Here is a 25,162-nt window from a genome sequence, read left to right as displayed (position 1 = left end):
TTCATATCTCATGTAAAAATGCCTCTGCAAACGGGATAAACCCAACTATTCCTTTGGTGATTATTCTGCACTAAAATTAATACCAAATAATGTTCAAAAAAACAGACAGGGCTTTTTGACTATGATTACAACATTTACTGCTCTTCAGGAACTGCTGGAGCTGTCTACATAAATAATACCATCCTATTATCATTAAAGCAGTAGATTCATTTTATAACGAACTCTTGCAGAGAGAAATTCCATTTAGATACTACTAAAGTTTTCTATGTGCCTTAATCATCTATCACAGACTTTAAGGAAAGATCTGATAGAATTTAGCTTTTATTTTTTCTTCCAACCCCTTTTATTAAAGTTATAATGGTTATCAGGCGCACTGGAATTCCTCGCATCTACCTAGAAAAGAATGAGCACCTCTTTAGTCTATCAACCCGACCCCCTATTTCGTAGTACAAAGCTCCAAACTTTTAAGTTGCTCCGATTTGAAATACATACAAGTACAGTATGCTGCAGGCCATTGTGAAATGTCTCAGATTCAGACAGCTGTTCCTAATTCCATTTTTTTTAAAAATCTTTCACTGCTCTATTTCTACGCAGCAGCCTTCTCTTAATTAAGTGGAACCTTTCTCTGCGGGTACTGGCACTTCTGTAGTGATGTGCTGAATGCAGAGGGCAGCACGAGAAGTGCAGTTTGTTTCCAGGACTCTGTATGATTTTTAACAGGCAATATGGAAGCGGTTAAATCCAGGAAGTACTGCCCTGGGTCCATGACAAATAAAAATACAGTACTATTGTTTTCAATTAATTCTAAGTCAGTGACTTGTTTTCTGCTACAGCTAACTGGATAAACCCTAAGACCTGGAGAGGAACAGCAACACCATGGGAGGAAGGGGCCTAACCAGTGAAGCGACCATAGCCTTAGAATTATTGAGCTGTTCATACCAGAGCTTGGCAGTAGAAAGCCAAAAATAAAGAAGTAGGGGTGTCATAAATATAAAGGGAAGGGTAAACACCTTTAAAATCCCTCCTGGCCAGAGGAAAAACCCTTTCACCTGTAAAGGGTTAAGAAGCTAGGATAACCTCGCTGGCACCTGACCAAAATGACCAATGAGGAGACAAGATACTTTCAAAGCTGGAGGGGCGGGGGCAGGGGGGAGAGAAACAAAGGCTCTCTCTGTCTGTGTGATGCTTTTGCCAGGAACAGAAAAGGCAGGGAGTCTTAGAACTTAGTAAGCAATCTAGCTAGATATGCGTTAGATTCTGTTTTGTTGAAATGGCTGATAAAATAAGCTGTGCTGAATGGAATATATATTCCTGTTTTTGTGTCTTTTTGTAACTTAAGGTTTTGCCTAGAGGGATTCTCTATGTTTTGAATCTGATTACCCTGTAAGGTATTTACCATCCTGATTTTACAGAGGTGATTCTTTTACTTTCTTTCTTCAATTAAAATTCTTCTTTTAAGAACCTGATTGCTTTTTCATTGTTCTTAAGATCCAAGGGTTTGGGTCTGTGTTCACCTATACAAATTGGTGAGGATTTTTATCAAGCCTTCCCCAGAAAAGGGGGTGTAGGGTTTGGGAGGATTTTGGGGGGAAAGATGTTTCTAAGTGGGCTCTTTCCCTGTTATATATTTGTTAGACGCTTGGTGGTGGCAGCAATAAAGTCCAAGGGCAAAAAGGTAAAATAGTTTGTACCTTGGGGAAGTTTTAACCTAGTAAAAGTAAGCTTAGGAGGTTTTCATGCAGGTCCCCACATCTATACCCTAGAGTTCAGAGTGGGGAAGGAACCTTGACATGGTGGCAGAGCAGCGAGATTAACTTGAAATCATTTTGAGATCAATTTGAGATTTTTTTGAACTAGAAGCACAGATTTTAAATCAGATTCAAAATGTAGAGAATCCCTCTAGGTAAAACCTTAAGTTACAAAAACAGGAATATACATTCCATTCAGCACAGCTTATTTTATCAGCCATTTCAACAAAACAGAATCTAACGCATATCTAGCTAGATTACTTACTAAGTTCTAAGACTCCATTCCTTTTCTGTTCCTGGCAAAAGCATCACACAGACAGAGAGAGCCTTTGTTTCTCCCCCCCTCCAGTTTGCAAGTATCTTGTCTCCTTACTGGTCATTTTGGTCAGGTGCCAGTGAGGTTATCCTAGCTTCTTAACCCTTTACAGGTGAAAGGGTTTTTCCTCTGGCCAGGAGGGATTTTAAAGGTGTTTACCCTTCCCTTTATATTTATGACAAGGGGGGAGGGAGGATGACAGTTTTGTTGAAGGCTGAAACTGAGTAGTAATTATACTGTTAACAAGAACCCTTAAAAAGATATAAAGGTAACAATACAGGGGCCTTTTACTGTCAATTGAAATTACACTAGACCTTTTCTTATTCACTTAACGGCAGTGCTGCTAAATTGAGCTCTCATGGAGTGGAATCACAAGTGCTGCCTTCCATTACAGTCTAACTACAGCACTTCCAGCCATACCTGGATGTACAATTCACACCAAGCAAAAGGCCAGGTGATAAATTATGAAACAAGGAATCCAGGAACCAGGTTACATACTGAATGGAATTATGTCTCCTGTCCCTTTCTCCCAGGCAAGGTTAAGTCAACATTTTCAGACAGTCTTTCATACTTACTTATTCTGTTTTCTCTACTATACCTTTGTTGGAAAAGAGGCTCCTCATCACCTGACATATTGCTATCTTCATCTGGTATATTACTGGGCATATTTCTTTCAAACACTGAGCCAGTTTCTGACTGGCAAAGGAAAACTAAGATTCAGAAAGTAGCAGATCTGCAAGTTTGTCAAAAGAAGATTTTAGAAAATCAAACCCACCATTGACATGAAAACATTAATTACATTGTCTAGGCAGAGTAATTTGGTTAGGACTAAACAAAAATATAGAATAGTTTCCAGTTTCTCTCATATGAGCTCAAGCTCCATGCCTGTAACAGTCACTGGAAGTGACTTGGCATGTCATTGCTTCCAGTGGATTGCTTTGACTCTGTGGATATTTAGCTTCCAGCATTATCTATCTATATTTTAGAGGGCACTCTATTCATAGCACTATGGGCTGGAGTGGTGACTCATAATAGCTCTTGCACTGTTTTCAGCTGTGTGGGACTATTTTTGTTTTCATAGCTTTACCGTGAAGTTTGTCTCAACGACCACAGCAGGCCCATAACGGAGACCCCCTCTACCTTAACCTGCATGATTGAGAGAGTTTTTAAAACTAATCATAAAACCAAACCAAACCAACCCATCTAGTCAAGCTTTTTATTTAATTGACTTGACCCAACCTCCTTGATCTAGTCTCCAACCTTTGTGGCTGCTCCTTGGCACTCTTGGAGGCTAAATGAACCCAGCACATGTGAACATCTCTGAACTGTAAGGAAGTTCAGATTTGGATCAGAACTTTGTGGCCTGGGTACATTTTTAAAATATATCTCCTGTCCCCTGAATGGTCAGTATCCACTTAGTCTATAATCTCATTAATTCCACATCTTCCAAATATATAGTCAGTTAAAGTACAAGGGTATCACTGGTGACCATGATCAACGGGGAACATTCTGTTCTCATTTACACCAATGCATACCCAGTGTGACTGCATGGATGCAGATGAGAACAGCACCTGCTCTCATATTTCTGCAATAATGTATTTAATTCTATCCACCCCCACTTCTCCCATCCACAATTTGAACCATTTTTGATTGATTTTTGCCTGGAAACTGAAGACTTGAGTTCTCTTTTTCTTACACCCAATGTAAAAATTAGGGCTGATTGTCATAGGTGGAGAATTTTCAAATTGGGCTTTTGCCTAAATAAATGTTGTTATATACCTTTCACACTGACACCAATGACAAGCATGTTATTAGTTTTCAAAACTTCTATTGCAAGACACCTTTTAAATAAATATCATGACCACAATGTGTGAGGCATATTGAGCTGGTCAGGCCAACAGAAATTTACCGTGACATAACAGGGAACCCTTTGCCACGTGGCACTGGGATGCTCTTAGGGTCACATCCTGAACACTGTGGCATAGTGGTTTCAGATTTTTACAGGGCAGTGCAGAAGGGCGGGCAGACACAGGTGAGAATAGAGCTGAATGGAAAAACCCCACCAGCCTGGGTAACAGGATGCTCTTGTCCACCTAGTGATATTTTTAAAAACATCAGAGTCGTGTTCCTTTTTTTCCTCATCTTTCACTTCAATTATCATCTCTATTTATCTCTAATAACTTTGCTTTTTTTAAAGATAAGTCACCAATTCCAGTTTGGGTTATGTTGGAGATAATCACTGCTGGGCATTCCCGTTGAAAAGCAACCAGCTCTTGACTTCAAGGAAGGAAGGAAGGAAGAGAAAAGTAGAAGTGGCAATATGAGCATTCCCAAGAGGTATGGGAACTGCTGAAACCATCTGCCAGGCTGCTGGCTGTGGTCAGATTGAACCTGAACCAGATTGAATCCAAAGACCTGGATCAGGGTAGAGCACGCTTATAGCCAAAGCAATGGGACAAGGCCTTGGAAGAGAACTACAAAAAACACTCAAAGCAGACAGTGCTCCTAGGAAACATCTCTGATGACAATGCTGCCCATGAGAAATAAGGACAGTCTCTGGGCAATGAGGAAGAAAAACAGGAACTCAGTAAAAAGAACCAGCATCTTGTTACCAAAACTACAGACTCCAAAACCAGGCTACTCTGTGGAGCCTGAAGGAAATGGACAATGACTGTACAGACTCAATCCAATTAGGAAAAAAGATTTAATTTAATTACTTTTCACAACTCTCAGCCTGCGAGAACCAGTCAAATGCAGAGATAAAGAAGATAAAGGGGTGCTTTAGGCATGAACATGTTCAGCAAAAGCCAGCTAAAGAAACAATACGATTGAACAATGTAAGAAAATCTATGCAGAGGCAGATATATTTCTTGTCCAAGTTTACTTACTCTTATGTAGAGTGTTCTGCCAACTTTGTTCAATTAGTTTTCTCAGCTGAAAGAAGCCTGAATATGCAAAGCCTTACAAAGACACATGAATAAACTGACCAAGACAGGTGAGGTTTAGAGCTAGGCAAAAAGGCAGACAATTTAAACTGACAGGGATCACAAAAGACATTGTGACTAGTCTAATATCACCCCCATTTCCCATGAGAAGAACCATGGACCTGCAGGGGACTGATCATCATGGAGGTTGTTAAGGAAATCCATTTAACAAAATAAAACCAAACATTTCTGGTTGTTCTGTGTATAGGACAACAGAGCCCATGTCCAGCTGTCACCTGGAGCTGTTTGTGTGCTGGAGCACGGGGCAATCCTTTCTGCCCTGCTTTTCTTTAACCTACTTTAGTCTAGCTAAAATACAGTAAATACCCCCCTCCCCCATTTTTGTTCTCCTCTAAAATTGACTATTTTCAAACAGATGATCATCATTCCAATGGGGATGCAGAAAGAGGAACCGCGTGGAGATAAAATTCAAGAGGGCTCTCGAAACATTTTAAAGAAATCTGGACCCAATTCTTCCAGCTTCACATTGACTAATAGCGCCATACTACTCAGAACCTTAAATATTGCCACTGATTAGGTAATGTTCCACTCAGTGTGGGTAAGGGTTGAAAAAACTGGGCTCTTGGAATTTTCATAAAGAGATTGCAAATTGGACACTCCAAACATGATATAAAATCGATGGAGGTGCTCCCTCCTCTGTCCTCTATCAGGAGGGATGGAGGAGAGGAAGTAATGGCTGGGTTTTAAATTTGGCTGAATGACTTCTGGCGTCTTTAGGGGGGAAAATACAAAGCTCCCTCTGGCAGCAAATGGAACCAAGAAGAGAGAGGGGGAACTCTACTGGCATTGGATATTCTGAGCTCTGGCATTGGGTTTCATGGGGGATCAGGGTGAACTGGTGACTCTCAACAAGATGAGCTTGACTTCCCTGCAGATCTGCATTCCAGTGGCAAGAAATCAGGCCACCAACCCTAGATCAGGTGTCTGGCCCAATCATATATGGCTGAGGCCATCATAGGCCATTCCAGTTCCAGATTTGGTTCCAAAGCTGACCCAGAAAACTGGGGAAAAAGTGTTTGGTAAGGCATGATGCTCTCACTTTCACCCCACTCAGACTAGAGAAGAAATTATCAGTTAAAATTATTGATGAAGGAGCGGGCTAGATGACTTAGTAGTTCTTTCCATCTCTAACATCCTGATTTTAGGCTGCAGAGTCCCAGAATACACAAGACGACATCAACCAAGCGATTTCCATGGAGAGATTCACTATTTAAGGAGAGAACGGACATCTCAAAATGTGGCCCCTGCATCCACTGCAGTTTTCATGAGACACTTATTTCTATCTAAATAATATATTTTCCCACTCTGAACCCTGAAGTGGCAACCTAAATGTGCTTTCAAAGGATGAGTCAGACTAAACTCCTTGGAGCAGTAAATTGCAGAGGGATTTTTCACTACACTCTTTGGGTCTAGCAGTATGAAAGGTCAGCGCACACATATCTTTAGGTGCAAGTATGAGATGAAGCAATGCTTAAGCTTTTAGCTTGTTTCAGAATGCTTTCAGGTTAAGCCTTATAGCAGCTGAGAACCTGACTAGCTTTCATCTGCTGAATGATACTGTTAAATCAAGGCCTGATCATACTGATAATCCTGCATGCCATCTTTCACCTTGACCTAGTGCAAAAAGAAAATTAGGAGGTAATAGGATTGAAAGAGAGCTGCTCTGCACTTCTGGTTGACGAGACTGTATACGCATGCTCAGAAGTTTTGTCTTAAAGGTTTTATGGCATTTTGAGTTTCTCTAGAAAAGAGGGTGACAGACTGGCAGGAGTCATAAAATGAGCACAGAGGAAGGGAGAAAAAAAATGTCAGAAAATGAAAGATGACATTAAATGCTGCAAAAGAGGCAAACAAAAAGGCCACTGGGAGAAGTGCTGAAGGTGAGTGATGTGACAATGCACACGACAGAGTTAGAATTTTTAAGATTCTTTGGTCATAACAGACTAGGAGAAATGTATGTTAAAGATTCCTTGATTTTGCGTGTGCTAGTTTGTTGTTGCTATGCAGTCCAGTTTGGGTCAGTATATTTGTTCGCCATTAACATAAATGATTAGGGCATGTCAATGTCTCTGTTGCAGAGGTAACAGAGGGCTCTCTCTCTCTCTCTCTTTACAAAACATAGCATAGCAAGATCAGGCAGCACTAAATCAGCCAGCTGCCCCTTGATATCATAAAATCAGTGACTGAGTTTCTTGATGTCCAGGGGCAGAATGAAGCCGTTATATTTATAGTTTATTTCAGCACTGCTGCTTCAGGCTCAATCAAAATCAGAGACAGAGGTTTAAAGCAACAGGGGGAAAAAGTGTGGTGAACTTTTCTGAACTTCTGGAAAGGCTCAATGTGAATGAAAAATCAGGTGATTTTTTTATTGTATCTCATTTTATGTTGCTCACCTGTAACTAAGATGGAGGCTTCCAAAATTCGGATATTTCTCCGGCAGTGCTCATTTTCGTCGGTTATTCTTGCTTTTGTGCTGTTGGCTTTTTTCCTGCATCTTTAAATTTCAGTTCCAGATAATGCTATTGGAACAATCAAAAATTCACTTCCACTTTGTCCCCAAAAACAAACAAATCCCCAAACACTTCTTTATATGCATAGATGGTCTACCAATATTTTAAGTTTCACCTTGAAAATTGATATTTAGGGCCTGATTTTGATCTTACTCACATCAGTTTTGAACAGTATAACATTACTGGAATCACTCCTGACTGACCCCAGTTGGAGATAAAGCTAGAGCCATTTGTTTTTTAAAATGCTTGTAGCTTTCACTATCTCATTAAAAGCTGGTGAAATATTGCTACTATTTGTATTATGGTAGCCCAAGAAATTATAATTTTCAAGACACAAAGAAACAGGTGCTTAGAAATCCCTTTCTAAATTAGATAGAATTGACACATGCAGAATTTACAGATTCAACTTAATCCTTTATCAGTTGTGGTTTAAGAAGGGGCAAAGGGGGGAGATATTTTTGTCATGCCCTAATTTGATTCCATGATGTTTTTAATCACTGGAGGACTCTGACAACCATCACAGTTTACTGTTTGGTATGTACAACCATTAAAAATAAAATCAAACTCACAGTAGCCCATCTAGCAACATTATCCCTTAGTTTGACCAGACTAATACAAGTTCAAAATAGTTTAAGGTCAGATCAAACAGAATTCTTGATATAGAAGTAGGTGCGAGACTGGAGGATGTACTTTACTACATACAGTAAATACACAGCTGCTCACACACTGCAGGGATGAACCTTGTATAAATGCATAGAGACATGCATTTATAGCATTTGTAACAGATACAAAAAGGGCAGTTTGAAGCAAACTTTTTTTTTTAAAAAAAATCAGAGACTTTAAAAGCTTCACTGACATATTTCACCCACTTATTGGCCTATATTTATAGCTTTTCATGCCAAGGACAGGTTTTTTGTTGTTGTTTTTGTTTTGTTTTTTTTTGCAAGTACTAATTAGATTTGAGAACAGCTGTCACATTTTCGGGTGTAGATGAATTACTTGATTATTCACAAACAAATATATCTTTGGCAAACAAGTACATTTTAAATCCGGACCAATACATTTCAAATTATATTTCATTGGATTTACTTCTACTCTACTTGGAACAACAGACACACAAATGTATTTCATATGTAGATCAACAGAGTTGGCATGCAAACCATTGTATTCCACACAAAAAGATAAAAGACTTCGTATTTCATCAGCAAATCAGAAGAGACACAAACAATTCTTTTTTGCAGGTAAATACACATACACCCAAAACACAAACTCTGTAAAGGAAAAAAAAGGCTCCAGAGATTTTTGTTTAGGGATAATTCCTCAAACATATGTGTAATCGTATACATTTTATGAAGTCTTTGCAGTACAACTATCAGGTTTCCTCAGCCATTCCAATTTCATGTATACATATATATCAATACTTTTTACATTTATTTACAAACACCTAGGAACAATCAATCAAAATGAACTTCAGGATATCCCTGAAAAATACCATGAAGGCATTACTGATTTAGCAAATTCATCTTAGAATGCATTCGGGTCTCAGTAATACCAGTGGAAATCCAGAATAATTCCACTGACTTCAATTATCTTGGATTTACACTGGTATAACTGAGAGCAGACTCTGGCCTATCATCCAGGAATGGAATTGGACAAGGATAGAAGGTGAATTGCAATAGCAAATGTCAATAGCAAGCGAAGAAGGAAGATAACAAGCAGAGCGCAGGTACTGGGCTGGTACATATCACTTTAAACAGAAATGATGTAGGTAACATCACTGACACATGCAAATTTGTGGAAAACACACAGCACTTAATTGTCAGCTGCCCAGAGGAGGGATGCCAGGAAGCGGGTGCAAGGAATCTTCTTGTCCTCTTGAGCATGAGCTGGGCACAAACATGGGCCATAGGTGCAAAGACTATACAAGTCCAGGGAGTGGGGAGGCATGGAACCATGGCCCTGGCACACCCACTCCCTACTCTCCTACACTGGCAAGCAAAGCTGCGTCACACAAGGAGTGGGAGAGAATGGACGCTGCACTCTCTTAGAGGGTGGTGCAGCGCCCAGGAACACCCTGCACTCCTGGAGGCATCGCAGCTATCTGGGGATCAATAATTTCAGGAGCTCCTGCTGAGGTTGTGGGCTTTGGAGCTGACTACACCACTAGATGGACCTTAAGGGCATAATTTAGCTCCAAACTGGATGAATGATTACGGGAATAGTGTAGAGAACCACAGGCTATAAGGGATGAGAAGGACAAAGACTTCATCAAGGAGATAGATCTGTTAGGAGATAGACTGCCCTCATGCAGGTCCATAGGTGGAACGGCTTCTAGAGAAAAAAGTGGGGTGGACAGTGTTCCTGAAGCATGTAAAGATGTAAAATACTGTAAAAGAAGGAAGATTGTTTGGATTATTGCAGGGTCTCCTTTTCCCCCAACCTGTTTCACCCAAAATGACGTGAAATATTCTAAAGGCCTTTTCCTGTAATAATGGGTATGCAGCACATTCCAGCCACGTTCCCTTTCCTTTGGCCACACTCCTATACTCAGGGGGGTGGCATAGATATGCTAGATCAGCGATATCGCACCTGGAGATTCCACTTACGCTTGGGGGGAATTCCCAGGGAGCTGGTTAAATTGGAACAAACCACTCAGAATACAGGAGAGAAGTGGACCCACCATCTGATAGGAGTTAATGTAGTGATCTGTGGTTAAATAATTAGAAAGTATTAACTATAAAAATGCAGACCCTATCATTAACCCACTTAGGAAGAAAGATGGTAAAACTCAAATAATTTGAAACTATTTCCTACAACTGATTTATCCAACAAAGAGGAATTAAGGGTGGAGGATGTGAATGCAACATGAGTCTGAGTGACTCTGTACTTCATACTTCATCTAGATTTCCAAAGCCTGGCTTAGACATCCCAGGTGATATCTTACAAGTCATGTCCTTTGTTTAAAGGAGACCAGGCTGAATTTAAAATGTACTCCAATGATCTGGCCAAAAGTTTTGTCTGCAGAAACACCATTTCTTCACAGTTCAGCCATTAAACCAGTTAAGCATAATTAAGGCATTTGCACATGGTCTGAACTAACTTCTCCGTTTACAGAAGAGACTGAATAAATATCCCTGTGAGAGGTAGAAAATTCATTACAGCAACAGTTTAGGCCCTTGTATTTCTATGCTGTCTTTGATACAGGGAAATCACTTTGGTGTCCTAACACAAATCTATCCATTTAGTAAGCTCAATGTAAAAGCACTGTAAAAATAATGTCGGCAATCTCATGATGAATAATAAATAGACTAATGTTCATGCAACTGCCTATAATAAGCTTTTAGAGGTCCTAGTGCCCTCATAAACTACAACAGGTATCACTGATACCCTGAGATTCGAACTGAGGTTTTATACATACACACAACATTTTATTAGTTTTAATATTTTTTTCTATCTGCTGTAGTCTGCTGCTCTGTTTATCTGCTCCCCTCAGTGTTTCTAATATCAGTACTATCACCCACTGTGGCTTTCGGTGCCCCCTTTCTGCTACTGGGCTGCCTTTCAGTATTCACCTCTTCTCTACAACAAAAGCTGGAGCTTATATTTTGCCAAATGTAGCTTTTTCTTTACATTTTAAAGTGAATTTTTAATACTTAATGTTGTGAAAAGTCCACGATTGACAGTGCCAGCAACATGAGGCTCTCTGCTTATCCACAAAGCACGGCTGAGAGAGGAAGGATGCTCCAGTGGTTAGGGCACTAGCTTGGGACTCAGGACACCTGAGCTCAAGTCCCTGCTCTACTACAGACTTTCTGTGCAACCTTGGGCAAGTAGTTTCTTTGTACCTCAGTTCCCCATGTGTAAACTGGGGCTAACAGCACTACCCTGGGACCTTAAGGGAGTTGTGAGGATAAACACACTAAAGATTGAGAGGTGCTCAGATACTAATGTTATTGGCAACTATGTAACTACCTTAGATAGAACACAAGCACAGCAGTCCCTAACCTGCTCTATCAACGCTTCAGGCATTATTTAGGAGTCACTCCGTCTCTGTGTCCAATCAATCTTTTACACGCTGAGACCACTAACACATTTGATGACTGCAATTGTTGTTAATTATTATTTTGATTGGTTATATGGGCAACTTCTACTAAAAACTACAGTGACAGCACAAACTCTTCACTGAACAACTGTTAAATACCAACAGTGTTTCAACACTTTCTACTTGATTCAAGCCAGTTATCTCAGGCTCTGTCAACACGACAAATAGAACCGTGTCAAAGAATCTAGTTACAACTCAGTGGCCCAACCTTGTTTCAAACCTAGTTCTCATAGGTAGTGCTCCCTGAAACTTCATCATATTCTGTAACCAGACAGAAATTTCAGGCCTGTCTAAGGCTTTAGTGTGGTTACAAATAGGGTGACCAGACAGCAAATGTGAAAAATTGGGACGGGGGTGAGGGGTAATAGGAGCCTATATAAGAAAAAGACCCAAAAATCAGGACTGTCCCTATAAAATCAGGACCTCTGGTCACCCTAGTTACAAAATACAGCTGAAGTCCAGTGAACGCTACAGATTATGTGCAACTGGGTTAGGAAACAACTGAGTGACTGGATACCCTGATATGGCTGTGTTTGTAAGGCTGACAGGTCCTAAAGGTGAAAGACAGTCTTCCAATATCAATCCTCTGCGTCATCCAGTCCCCACCAATTTAACCACAAGTGGAAGTTTAAATTCAGCACAGCTGCAGATTAGGGAATTACAAAATTCAAATGACTGATTGAAACTGATTCAGTTTCAATTTTTTAAATTACTGGTATTTTTTCCTGTAAATATCTGCTTGTAAATTGATTACACAACAGCCCAGATTTTTGGATGGGGGAAATGGTCTCATGTTCTTTTTCCTTTCCAAGTTTCTGTTAGATATTAATAAATCTGTGTGAATTCCAATCTCCCTGGCAAAACGAAGGTTGTGCTCACCTATTTTAGTAATGATTCCTCCCTTCCTGCTCCCCTTTACTATTTTTTAAAAAAAGCTCTAATAAATAAAAGCCATATCAGTTGCTGAACAGCAATGAACTCTCAATGATTGTGTCATTCTTTTCCTGAGTGTCTACTTTACAAATTCTAGGAATATAGCAGCCATGTTAAAGTGGAGTAAAAGTCCGAATTCCTGCAAAAGTCCGAATTCCAAAATGTAACAATGACTTTGAAGTGAACTGGTTCACTGCTGCTTTATTCCAGTTTCACACTGAAGTAACTCCCCTGAAAGCAGTGAAGTCACAGCACTGTTCAATTGGAGTAACACCTGGTGAAAGAAGCCTAACAAGTTCCATTCACCTGGCTGACATCTAAATTATGTCTCATGTTGAGATGATGGTGCTCATCTAAGGAAGCTGCTCACGGCCCATCAAAAGATCTAATCCCAGACCGCATCATTTCTCCACTTGGGAAGCTAGACAATAAAACTTATTTGGAACAGTTTTCTCCAACTCATTTATGTCCAGGTATGAGGAAGGATGGTTCAGTGGTTAGGACACTAGTCCGGGACTGTGGAGACTTGATTTCCCTGTTCCACCACAGAATTCCCATGTTTTCTTAAGGAAGATTCTCTATGCCTCAGTTCCCCATCTGTAAAATGGGGATAACAGCACTGCCCTACTTCACAGAAGTATTGTGAGGATAAATACATTAAAGATTCAAAAGGGTAGCCGTGTTCGTCTGGATCTGTAAAAGCAGCATAGAGTCCTGTGGCACCTTATAGGCTAACAGATGTATTGGAGCATAATGCTCACTTCATTGGATGCATGTAGTGGAAATTTCCAGAGGCAGGTATAAATATGCAAGCAAGAATCAGGCTAGGGATAACGAGGTTAGTTCAATCAGGGAGGATGAGGCCCTCGTCTAGCAGTCGAGGTGTGAACACCAAGGGAGGAGAAACTGCTTTTGTAGTTGGCGAGCTAGTCACAGTCTTTGTTTAATTCTGAGCTGATGGTGTCAAATTTGCAAATGAACTGAAGCTCAGTAGTTCCTCTTTGAAGTCTGGTCCTGAAGTTTTTTTGCTGCAGGATGGCTACCTTTAAATCTGCTATTGAGTGTCCAGGGAGGTTGACATGTTCTCCGACAGGTTTTTGTATATTGCCATTCCTAATATCTGATTTCTGTCCATTTATCCTTTTACATAGGGACGGTCCAGTTTGGCCGATGTACATGGCAGTGGGGCATTGCTGGCACATGATGGCATATATTACATTGGTGGATGTGCAGGTGAATGAACCAGTGATGGTGTGCCTGATCTGGTTAGGTCCTGTGACGGTGTCACTGGTATAGATATGTGGGCAGAGTTGGCATCGAGGTTTGTTGCATGGCTTGGTTCCTGAGTTAGAGTTACTATGGTGTGGTGCGTAGTTGCTGATGAGAATATGCTTCAGGTTGGTGGGTTGTCTGTGGGTGAGGACTGGCCTGCCTCCCAAGGCCTGTGAAAGTAAGGGATAGTTTTCCAGGATGGGTTGTAGATCACTGATGATGCGTTGGAGAGGTTTTAGCTGAGGACTGTATGTGATGGCCAGTGGAGTTCTGTTGGTTTCTTTCTTGGTCTTGTCTTGCAGCAGGAAGCTTCTGGGTACACGTCTGGCTCTGTTGATCTGTTTCTTTATTTCCTCATGTGGGTATCGTAGTTTTGAGAATGCTTGGTGAAGATCTAGTAGGTGTTGGTCTCTGTCTGAGGGGTTGGAGCAAATGCGGTTGTACCTCAGCGCTTGGCTGTAGACAATGGATCATGTGACTGGCTCGCCAACTACAAAAGCAGTTTCGCTTCCCTTGGTGTTCACACCTCAACTGCTCGACGAGGGCCTCATCCTCCCTGATTGAACTAACCTCATTATTCCTAGCCTGTTTCTTGCTTGCATATTTATACCTGCCTCTGGAAATTTCCACTACATGCATCCGACGAAGTGGGTATTCACCCATGAAAGCTTATGCTCCAATACATCTGTTAGTCTATAAGGTGCCACAGGACTCTTTGCCGCTTTTACATTGAAGATTGTGACTTGTGAGACTCTCCGATATTATGGTAATGCAGGCCATATAAGTAAGAGAGATATAGATCAATTGATCTAGAGAGAAAAAGAAGGCATGCTTTGCCTCTGCTTATCGCTAGCCAGATGTATTTGAAACATACATAGTTTGGGTGCCATTGCTGGCCACTAGGGAAAATAGGGAACAGTCACAGTGTCATGAGCTTATCAGAAAATAGCATACCAAACACTCCTAAATCATACTAAATGATCAAAGGTCCAATCCTGAACCATCGTCTTCATAACTCCCACTGACGTAAATGGGAATGGGATCTGACCCTGAGTTAGCATTAGCCTATGAGAATTTGATGGCATGATGCAATTTCACTTGTCCCAAACTGTTTTGACATCTCTAGATGATTCAGGAGTCCCTGTGGCCATAGATGCTGTTGCTTGTGGTGCTATAACTTGACCGAGCTATAGCAAAGCTTCCTATCAGGGAGCTAAACCAGCCTCCCTTTCAGTAACCTTGTTCTTTCTTGCAAGTTGATATGTGCAATTATAAAAGCGGAGTTCATCTTACAAAGAATGAGGCCTTCGTGTCATATCCTCTCTCTTGCTTCTCATGCCCTCATATTCCCGTTGATTCAGGAGGGTATTGTATGGTCCCAGGTGATAAATGCTGCTGCTTTCAGGTTTATTTTTGCGTGTTGTGTTACATTAATCCATAACTAGATAGAGCTGTTAGAGTCATAAATTAGAAAGTGAATACAGCGAACTCCTAGCTATTCGATTCCATCTTTTTTTTTGTAATCTGCTGGAAGGTACATCTGACCATGCTGGGCAGCTCCAAAATTCACTTCAGTCTTTGGTTTGTAGACATCAAATGTGTCCTTCAAACCACAAATGGCAGAGAGATAAGTAATGGAGAAAAGAAAACATCCCTCAGTCCTTGTAGTCTAAAATGTCCCCCATGCAGCTCCCCATGCAGCTCTTTATTTATCTGTTTAAATCCATATGTCAGTTCACCACAGGGATCCTTTTAAGCTGCTCTTGCTAATACATTAGAAGAGATACCTTGATTACATTGTTCTCATTAGGACTGTATGAGCTATCCAGATATAATTGGAGTGCTCAGTGAAGTAGTTGTCTTTCCCAGGTTGCAAATAGTGAAAGCTCTCATTAGTTTACCTTGCTATTGACCCTTGTGCCTAATCAGAGTTCTGCCACCTCAAAGTACAGTGGATGAACTGCTAATACTACAAGGCACCATATTGCTTTTGATTTCTGATGCTTTGCTCCAACGTGCCATACTAAGCAAAAAGAAAAGGAGGACTTGTGGCACCTTAGAGACTAACCAATTTATTTGAGCATAAGCTTTCGTGAGCTACAGCCCACTTCATCGGAAGTTTTCCTGCATTGTATATGGGAGACAAGGCACTGGGAGCCTGGAAACTGAAGTAAAAAAAAATGATGTGACATGATAACATGTCAGCAATGTAAAAATTAGAAATGGTTTTTGCAAACCATAGGGAAAAAAATCATCCATCACAACTGCTCTGCTTCATATTTTTACATTTCATTATTTCAGCTGGAAAAGCAGTAAGATGAGGTTGTCATGCAATGGCTTTGAAGCAGCAGTCTGCCATACAGTGCACTGATGCATTCCGTCAGACTTATGACTATGAGATATACTAATACAATACTTGAGTATTCTACAGTAACAGCTCCAAACAATGAACTAACAATATGCCAGTCGTAGTACAGAGTGTACAGACCAATACTGTAGGGTATTTCTTGAAGGGTGACAAAACTGCCACTTTTGTACCAGAAAGAAAGCAACACATACTTTTTCTTTTTGGCTCGAAATGTTGTTAATATATATTCTAACAGGGTCACCTACACAAATGAAGTGAAATGACAGAGCCGACATAGGGCCCATGACAAAGTATCCTATGAAGAATGGGAATGTGTTTCGGGACATTTTATCAACACCATTTAGTCAACTGTCTGGTGTACCTTTGAAATAAATATTAGGAACAGATCACCAGCTCGCGTAAATCACCATAGCACCACAGATTTCCATGGAGATATTCCGTTTGACACCATCTACGCATCTGACCTTAGATTTTGGGGGCTAAACATCTAATGTGGATATAGCAAGTAACTTCTGGCGTATAGCTTCTGATGGCAGAAACAATGAATTAGATGTTGGGGAAGTGATGTAACCACTATCATGGCTGCATCATCCGGAGATATTAAGTGCGTCCATCCAACCAACTTTATCAAGGTGATAAAGAGGGGTGATAAAGTCCATAACTAGATGGCACATTGTTTGTTCTTGAGCTCCACAGGGGCAGGACGGAGAGCTCACAAGCCCCAACAATGAAGACGTAACTTAAACTGCCCATGACCACAACTTTTATCCTGTTGTACCAAAGAAGAATCTTTTGGTTCATTGACACTCTAGCAAGTATCTGATTCTAAATTAAACTAGATGTCTGAAGGAAAAAAAAAAAGATCTTTAGTAGCTCGGATTACCACAAACTTTTCTGGCACAGAGAAAGGAGTATCATTGTTTCATTTAAAATTTTTCAAACTGTTTTGTGGCAATTGCTGTACAATACTTTTGGAAAAAAAATCCCACCACTACTTTGAAATACCACGTAGTTTCATGGCACAATTTAGTTCTAAATGATTATATAATTACATTTGTAAATGTAATCCTGTGGGGTATTATTCTAATTATAGACCACAATCCTTCTTAGCAGCTTTCAGAGAAATAATTTGCGTAATGAAATGAAGGTTTCAAGTTGCATGAAAGAAATGTGTCTGTAAATGACAGGAGCTCCTTAATGGGATGTTCAGACTTTGGATCCACTGACAGAAATCCTCTTGTGTGTGAATTTTGGGGGTTCCCTGGTACAGACCAAGAGACATATTTGTTCTGTTGGGTCAAAGGGAAATCTCCCCAAAAGAAGCACTTTGACACTAAATACTAAGTTGTGACTTGAAACAGTGAAAAGGGATTTTAAAAGCAAATACTATAACACCACCAGGTAAGCACCACCATGGCCTTCAGGACTCAACTAAACTGTGAACTTCACAGCCACAGAACCTTTCATGAAACCAGCCTGCTACCTGTGCCTTTGGCTGAACAGTATTCACCCTACTACAACCATCAGCTTGCCATCGCACCAAGTACCTAGGACCAGCAGTATTATGTTGTGTCCCTGTTGAGAACACAAGCCATCCTTTTGTGTGACCGGCATACTCACTACAATATAAGCAATCTTGCTGGCAGCTAGAAGTGTCCACAAATTCTGTAATGTCTCTGAGACACAAATGGTGCCATGTAATGGTCCTCCCTCAGGATCTGTTGGGGAGCATGGCCTAGTGGTCACGGCTGCAATCCTTGACTACCAAGGGGTTGTAGGGAGGGAAGCTCCCGCGGGCCCTCCCACTCCACTGAGCTCTGACTCAGGGCCCTTTGGGCTACCAGTAGTCTGGCAACCCAGGCTGCTTAAGCCTGTCCACTCTGGGCCTCTTCCTCTCCCCACACCCCCTCCCAGGGTCAGCTTAGTCCAAAGCCTTCCCCTTGTGGGGAAATCCAAACCAAAAGAAGTAATAGTGAGTTACCAATATTCAAGGTCCACAGGATACTTCCCTCGCTGGTTGTCTCTGGAGTAGGTCCTCCCTTCCCTCAGGGAGGGGCCCTTTGGGCAGCTGTGTCAGAGCCTTTAGGCTTCCCTCTGCTCTGCACTGCTGGAGCTGTGGATTGCAGGTCTGCTCACCTCCAGCTCTGCAACCCAAATGAGCTAATTCCCTGCAGATTCCTCCAGCAGATGGAGCATTTGCTGTAGGTGTGGCGGGGCAGGGCTGGCTGAGCCCAAATAATCCCTTGACCCTTGTTGCCCAGTGTGGGGTTTTTACACCCCATCACATGCCAACAGTCACCACCGTGGGATGTTTAAATGCCAGCACTGCTGAATAGATGGACTTAAAGTAGCTAGAGATGGAAAGACCTGTGAGACCATCAAGTCCATCCTCCTGCATGTGTATGATATAGTCCCCTGTTTAAAGACACATCAGATATTAGATGGTCTACTTGCTTTATAGCCAAGACACAAAAAAGATATTAATTTTTTTTAAAAGCCTCCTTCACTTATTATGTTGGCTGCTCAATGAAACCCTAATTCCAAGAAACACAATTTTGCCAGCTTGAGCAAAGCTACAGTGCTATTCTAACATGCAACATGTACATCAAAGCAGGCAGCCAAAAGAGCAAACATTTGCTGGGGGTAAGTTTCCATCCAAATGGCTGCTCCTCCTGTTCTTAACTGCCAGTAGTTAAGGTAATGAGCTTCTGAATTGGATTAACTTCCAAAATGAACTCTCCACACATAGGTAGGTACATAAAAATGAGTTTGTTTTTATTCTCTCTATAGGCCATATCATCCTTTTTCCTGTGCAAAGGTGGTATTTGAAATAATTGATGTAATGAAAGCCAACCATTATTATTTCTGGCAATAAAATGTTTGTTTTGGACCTACAAGCTTTATAGAGGCAATGCTTCCTGCAATAAAGTTTTTGTGCACTGCAGACATAGCATCGTCTCCCACATGTAACGCTGGAAAATATCTGTGTTACTAACAAGTTGGCAGGGAATCCATGACTGGAGGCATGGCACGAGGGCCATCTTCATAGGAATTACATCATTGTTTGAATACATCACATATAAAATAAAAAACAAAACAAAAACTTGAAGCTATATAAAGAGGTTTTTGGCCACCTAGTATGCATAAATTATATTATGCACATATACATATTACGTATGCATGCACACACTCACACACAGTTTAAAACTGCACCTGCTATTTCCTTTATGAAGATACAAAAGGACACATCCTGTACAGATTAGAGTCAAAATTCACCCCGGTGTAAATGGGCACAATCTTCCCAAAGCCAATGGAGTTAAACCAGGGCTGAATTTGGTCCTTAGGCTTCAAAGCAGCTGGGACCCAGAGCGCCCCACCCCTGATCTATCTCAGCACGTAAGGTCAGATAATCAGCGCTTGCCAAGTTTCTCTGCATCTGTGAGGGTAGCTCAAAAGAGCAACTACACTGAGACAGTAACATAAAGCCTGGATTTTTAAACTTTTAAATGCAAAATCACTCCTCTCTCTTTTTGAAATCAAAAATTGTTTTGACGTGTAAATTTAGGAATTTAAATACATATTCCTCTTAGCCTCCCACCACTCCTAAACGTCAGTATGCATATGTTCTAGGAAATATTGTTTTCAAATTAGATTTAATGCAATTTATACATTCATGTACTGTATTGCCTGATTGTACTTGGAAACAGATTGCAACCCATCATGGAAACAGCAATTTGTAAGTGGGATGTTATTGCAAGCAAACACAACCACAGATGGCCAATACAAATAATAGCAGTCCCACTGTTTGCTTTACAGTGTGCTACATATGAATATTCTCTTTGTACACACCTTGGTGATTCTCATTATCTTTCATAAGAACATCACTGTTTTGGTATCCATATTGCTGCCTTTACTTCCTATAGCAATAACAGCTTGCAGTTACTGGAAAAAAAGGGACATAGTGAGCTAAATTATGGGCTACATTGTGCTGCCTGAGAAGATTATGCATGCCCCACTGTACATACATCCTGTGTGCAGGCAAATAGGATCTGTTGTCGTTTAATAATTTGCTGCTGATTGCTCATGTTTGGAGATGCTTATATTAAACTGGTGTTGGGGAATCTTTTTTCCAAGGACTTCTTTTTTTTTTTTAAATCACTTTTTCTTGGAGACTATTGTAGCCGAAGAAAAGTTCACGAAGAACGTCAAAATGACCTCTCAGAACAGAGGAGGGAAAAATGGACATTTCTGACATGGAGACAAATCATGTCAGTGATACACTGCAGCTTGACAAAGAATAGATATCAGTATAACGTGCCAGATTCAGAAGTCATGAGTAGGGAATGTCGGAAAGCAGAAGTAAGTGTAAAAAGAGTCTAGTGAGAAGGTCTGTCTATGCTGCAGTTGGAGGTGACACAGCAGCACCTGCCCAGGACCAGAGCATGTACTTGAGAGATTAGCTGCCCTGCCGCGGCTTCGCTGCTATTGTTATTTAAGATAGCTAGATCAAAGCTATATGTGCTGCAGTTTCATATCTGATTGCAACGTAGGCAGATCCTTACATGCTGAGGGCCCAGAAGCCATACATTAAAGTTAGTAGCAGGCTACCTTAACGTAATGATTCTTTTCTTTTCTTAGTGTATCCATCCTTATTGTTGCCCCTAGTGTACAAGTTAGACTTACTTATCCCCACTTACATCACCATAAAGGACACATTGGATTTTGGTCCTCTCTCATTTAAATGACAGTCTACATATATTTACTATCTGCATAACACATACTGTTATTTGCATATTCATTGCTTATGACTGCATGTGGTTTTCAGCGGAGCTGTAGATATGGAAATTCATACCAAAGCTTATATGTAAAATGATCACGTAGGAACAGACCTAGATGTAAGCACATACTACACAAGAGCAGCTGAGAGTGTGTCTGGTGTTTGTTTTAGAATCGATAGTCAAGCAAGAGAAGGGGAAGACCTGTATTTTATGTTGTGCCTCTTTTACAATAATAATGCTCTTAGAACCCATAGTCAATTTGAATTGTGTTCTGTACATCACATTATATATGCAAATTAATTCCTATTAATCTTTATAATGTTAAGCTACTGCTCAAAATGTTCATTTAAGAACTTCCTTTGTTCTTCTGTCTCCTTAATTTAAACTCCCTTCAGTCTCCTCTTTCTGTATATTAAAGCACTTTATTAATTTTGTCACATTAATCTGATCAACACTAAACACACACTAACATTTCTAAAGACCTAAAATGTGAAGCTCAGTTATGGTGACATGGCAAACAAAGGGCCTACGTGCAACAGGCTAAACAGTCCTCATTACTCCTGGCCCACAATAAGGTGCAGGGCCTTGCCCTAGTTTTAGAATGAGGCTTAACAACATGTATGCCACTCAGTGGAAAACTCAAGTGAGCTGATACACTAGGACACAAGCTCATGGGAAATGGAACACGTACATAGAAAAACTCATTAAAATAATGAAGGAGTTCAGTATGACAGCTGAGAGAGAGAGGGAGGGAGGGAGGGAGGTAAAAAAACAACCGCAAACCAACCCCCCATCCCTGCACCATTCAGAGTATTACTGCATATCAGACCTAAAGCAAAGAGGATTATCTATGACTGTTGATTACCCAGACATTGTATCTCAGCAGATAGTACTTAGGTTTATGTGGGAACCAGGATTAATTTTGAAATAGATAGGATTAAAACAGAGAAATAACTAACAAATGGCATTGTCATTTTGTTTACTAGATGGACATATTTTTAGTAGATTGAGGTTGTATTTTGAGGTCAGATGACATGTTAAAGGAGCTGCTGGGGAAACAATATGCAAATTTATATGGCTTTATTTATATATAGAAAGATCTATTTACTTCTGACAGACTTGGTTTTCTAATAACTGTTTATTTGGATCCTTTAATCCTTAATTAAAGAGATTACTTTGTTTTCCTCTTGCAATTATATTTGCTAACTCATGGTAAAATTTTAACATATTCAAGGTTTGAAGTTACAAACCTGCCAAGAAACACAGAGAGAGTTCAAATAATGCTGAGAAACCATTATATTATAAAACTTTGCTATGCACTAAAGATGGAATGAATCACAGACCCTATTAGGTTTCTCTGATTGAATATCTTTTCTTCTTATCATGATAGCTGATTAAGTCTTCACTGTGTGTGGCAAGTAGAATCTGGTTGAATACTAAGAAAAATGTTTGGGTTTTTTTCTGAACATTAGGGCATGCCATTATATCATAGCCCTTTTATATTCACAAATGTTTAAACTGGACAACCTGATTCACTTGAGTAAATGTACCAAATATTGAATGTGTCTATTTGATCCATGAGGAACATGAATGACCAATTTCAAAGTTTGAGTTTTAAATGTCAACATTTAGACTGGATACCTCACAAATAATCCATAGCTTGTCTACTGTTTGTTTATATTCATTGAATATTTTGGACTACTGAATAGGTTTGGAAATAATGGGACTGGTTCATAAATGCTTCATTAATCCAAAAAAAGGACAAACTTTGTGGAATTTTATATTTGGCAAATGCAATTTGACCAGCTTTAAAAATATTATGAGAACTAGATATAGAATATAAAAGATGATAAATATACTGTACAAATTAGCAATTTTAGGGCAAAATTCTCCTATCTGATCCTTAGGTTTAATCTCTTAATCACAGTGACGGGACCAAATTCTACTCTAAAATACATGCAGCTTCTCAGAAGATAATTAAAACTTTCCTTGCTGCAGTCCAGGTTCATGATGTAAGGCTTTATGAGCCAGGAAGCAATGGGTAGCCCAGGTTCTCCAGAATCACTATTGGCACCCACCAATGTGAATATGCTGGTCAGAGAAAACATCCTTACTTGTAGCTTGTCAAGTCCAGTATTCCTGGCTAGTAGTATTTCTAACACAAGAGTCATGGACCTTCCCTTACCAGCCACTATTAATGTCAGTGAAACATCCTCGATGATCCACCAACACTTGCAAAAGCATGGAAAAGTACCCTTTCTGTTTAGATACTCCGAAGCAAGGCAGTGGTGTGGATGCAGAATTGAGATATGCATCCCATTTATCATCCCACCACAGCTACATAAGCATTCTGGCTATCATCCCACCACAGTTAGGGAAGTCCATTTAACTGAATCCATCTTATATCCTGCACATTGCCCAGGGTCAAAATCCTGTGCAGCAGAACATATACACTTAATGGTCTTGCACATCTGGATGATGAGCACCCCCACCGTAGGTTTTCCAGTACAAGTTGATTGCCCATTGACCAATACCAATCCAGAGCTCCAGGTTTCTAGAGAGCAATTGCCATCTATCTGTTTCTCCACTATCAGAGAAGCTCTCATTTTGTGTCTGTCCACTGCAGTGCTGGGGTGAGCTCTATACACAACTCCAGGTATATGGCCTTCCACATCTGAAAGTTCTACAACCATGTTGGCACATGGGTCACTGGGATGCCTACACACAGTGGCACATGTGTTTTGCCAATACAACTTGAGGCTGTTGCCAATACAACACTGCTGCACCAAAGGCAGCCAGATATGAATGCTCTCTGCCAAAATAGTAATGTTGGTAGCAATATGCCAGCAGAATTTTGTTGATAAAACTTTCAAGTGTAGACAAGCCTGTATTGAATATAAGTTGGCTAAGTTCTGTTTCTATAAGAAGAAAACCTGTCTAATTCAGTATGTAGTGAAACAGAAGACTGGATGAGACTATATATGCATGTAAAGCTGTGTGAGGTTTTTAAATGATTTTTTCCAAATTCTTTTTGGTCTAGTCTCATCTATACAAGGTCAGCTGTTGAGTCCTGCTTCTCCATTACAGTCTGTCTTGAAGGAGTACCTCGGAAATGCTGCAGCTAACTAAATCCTTTTGTATGACACCCATTCATCTGGTTCTGGCTTTTCCAACCCTTCTCTTACCTCCCACGTCTAAATTTTACACCCCGTTTCGTATATATTCTATCTTCTTTTTACATACCCAAATCATTTAAGCTGGGATTCCTTCCCATTTTCTATAATTGGTACCACCTTCACACTTCGCCTAGTTTGTTCATTCCAAATGTGGCACATCCTTGAAACTCCGACCTTAATATTTTCCATTTCCCCTGTATTCAAGATCTGCTCCTGCCTCTTCCTCAGTACTCAGCATTCAAAGTATAGGCCTAATTACCATCTTGTAGATATTACTCTTCAATTTGGTGGGCATTCTTTTAATGCAGATCACTCTGCTTGCTTCTCACCCTTTAGTCCATGCCTTTACTGTTCTGCTTTTAAGTTGGTTATTGAGTTCACCATTATTCTGTGCTATCCAACCTAGGTACTTGAACTTCTGTATCTTTGGCTCCCCAGACATAGTTTCATTGTCTTCCTGCAAAGTATCGTTGAATCTGTAGACCATACACTTGTTTTATTTGATTATTTTCTTGCCATTTCTTTCAAATATGCACCCCCATCTCTCTAAGTCTTCTTCCACCTCCTCTTTGCTCTCACCTATGAGCACATCTGCAAAAATTATTCAAAAAAGTGCCACTCTGGATATTTTCTGTAAGTGCATCAAGCATTACCATAAACAAAGAGGGGCTTAGTACCCAGCTTGATGTACTCTGACCGTTATTAGAAACGGTTAAGTTTCTCCACATGACCCTCTAACTATGCTAACAGTATCCTTGAGTCTGATACAATCTTCAGGTATCTGTTTCCTTGTCATACTCCATCAGATGACTTTTCTTGGAGTATGGTCATAAGCTTTCTCCAGATTGATAAATATAAAGGATCTTCCTCTTTTATCTATATTTTTCCATAAGAAATCTTAAGGCAAAAATAGCATTCATTGTTGACTTGCCTGGCATGAATCCAAACTGATTG

The sequence above is a fragment of the Lepidochelys kempii genome, chromosome 12 (genome assembly GCF_965140285.1).
Source record: "Lepidochelys kempii isolate rLepKem1 chromosome 12, rLepKem1.hap1, whole genome shotgun sequence".
NCBI classification, from domain to species: domain Eukaryota; kingdom Metazoa; phylum Chordata; order Testudines; family Cheloniidae; genus Lepidochelys; species Lepidochelys kempii.
This window is presented reverse-complemented; position numbering follows the sequence as displayed.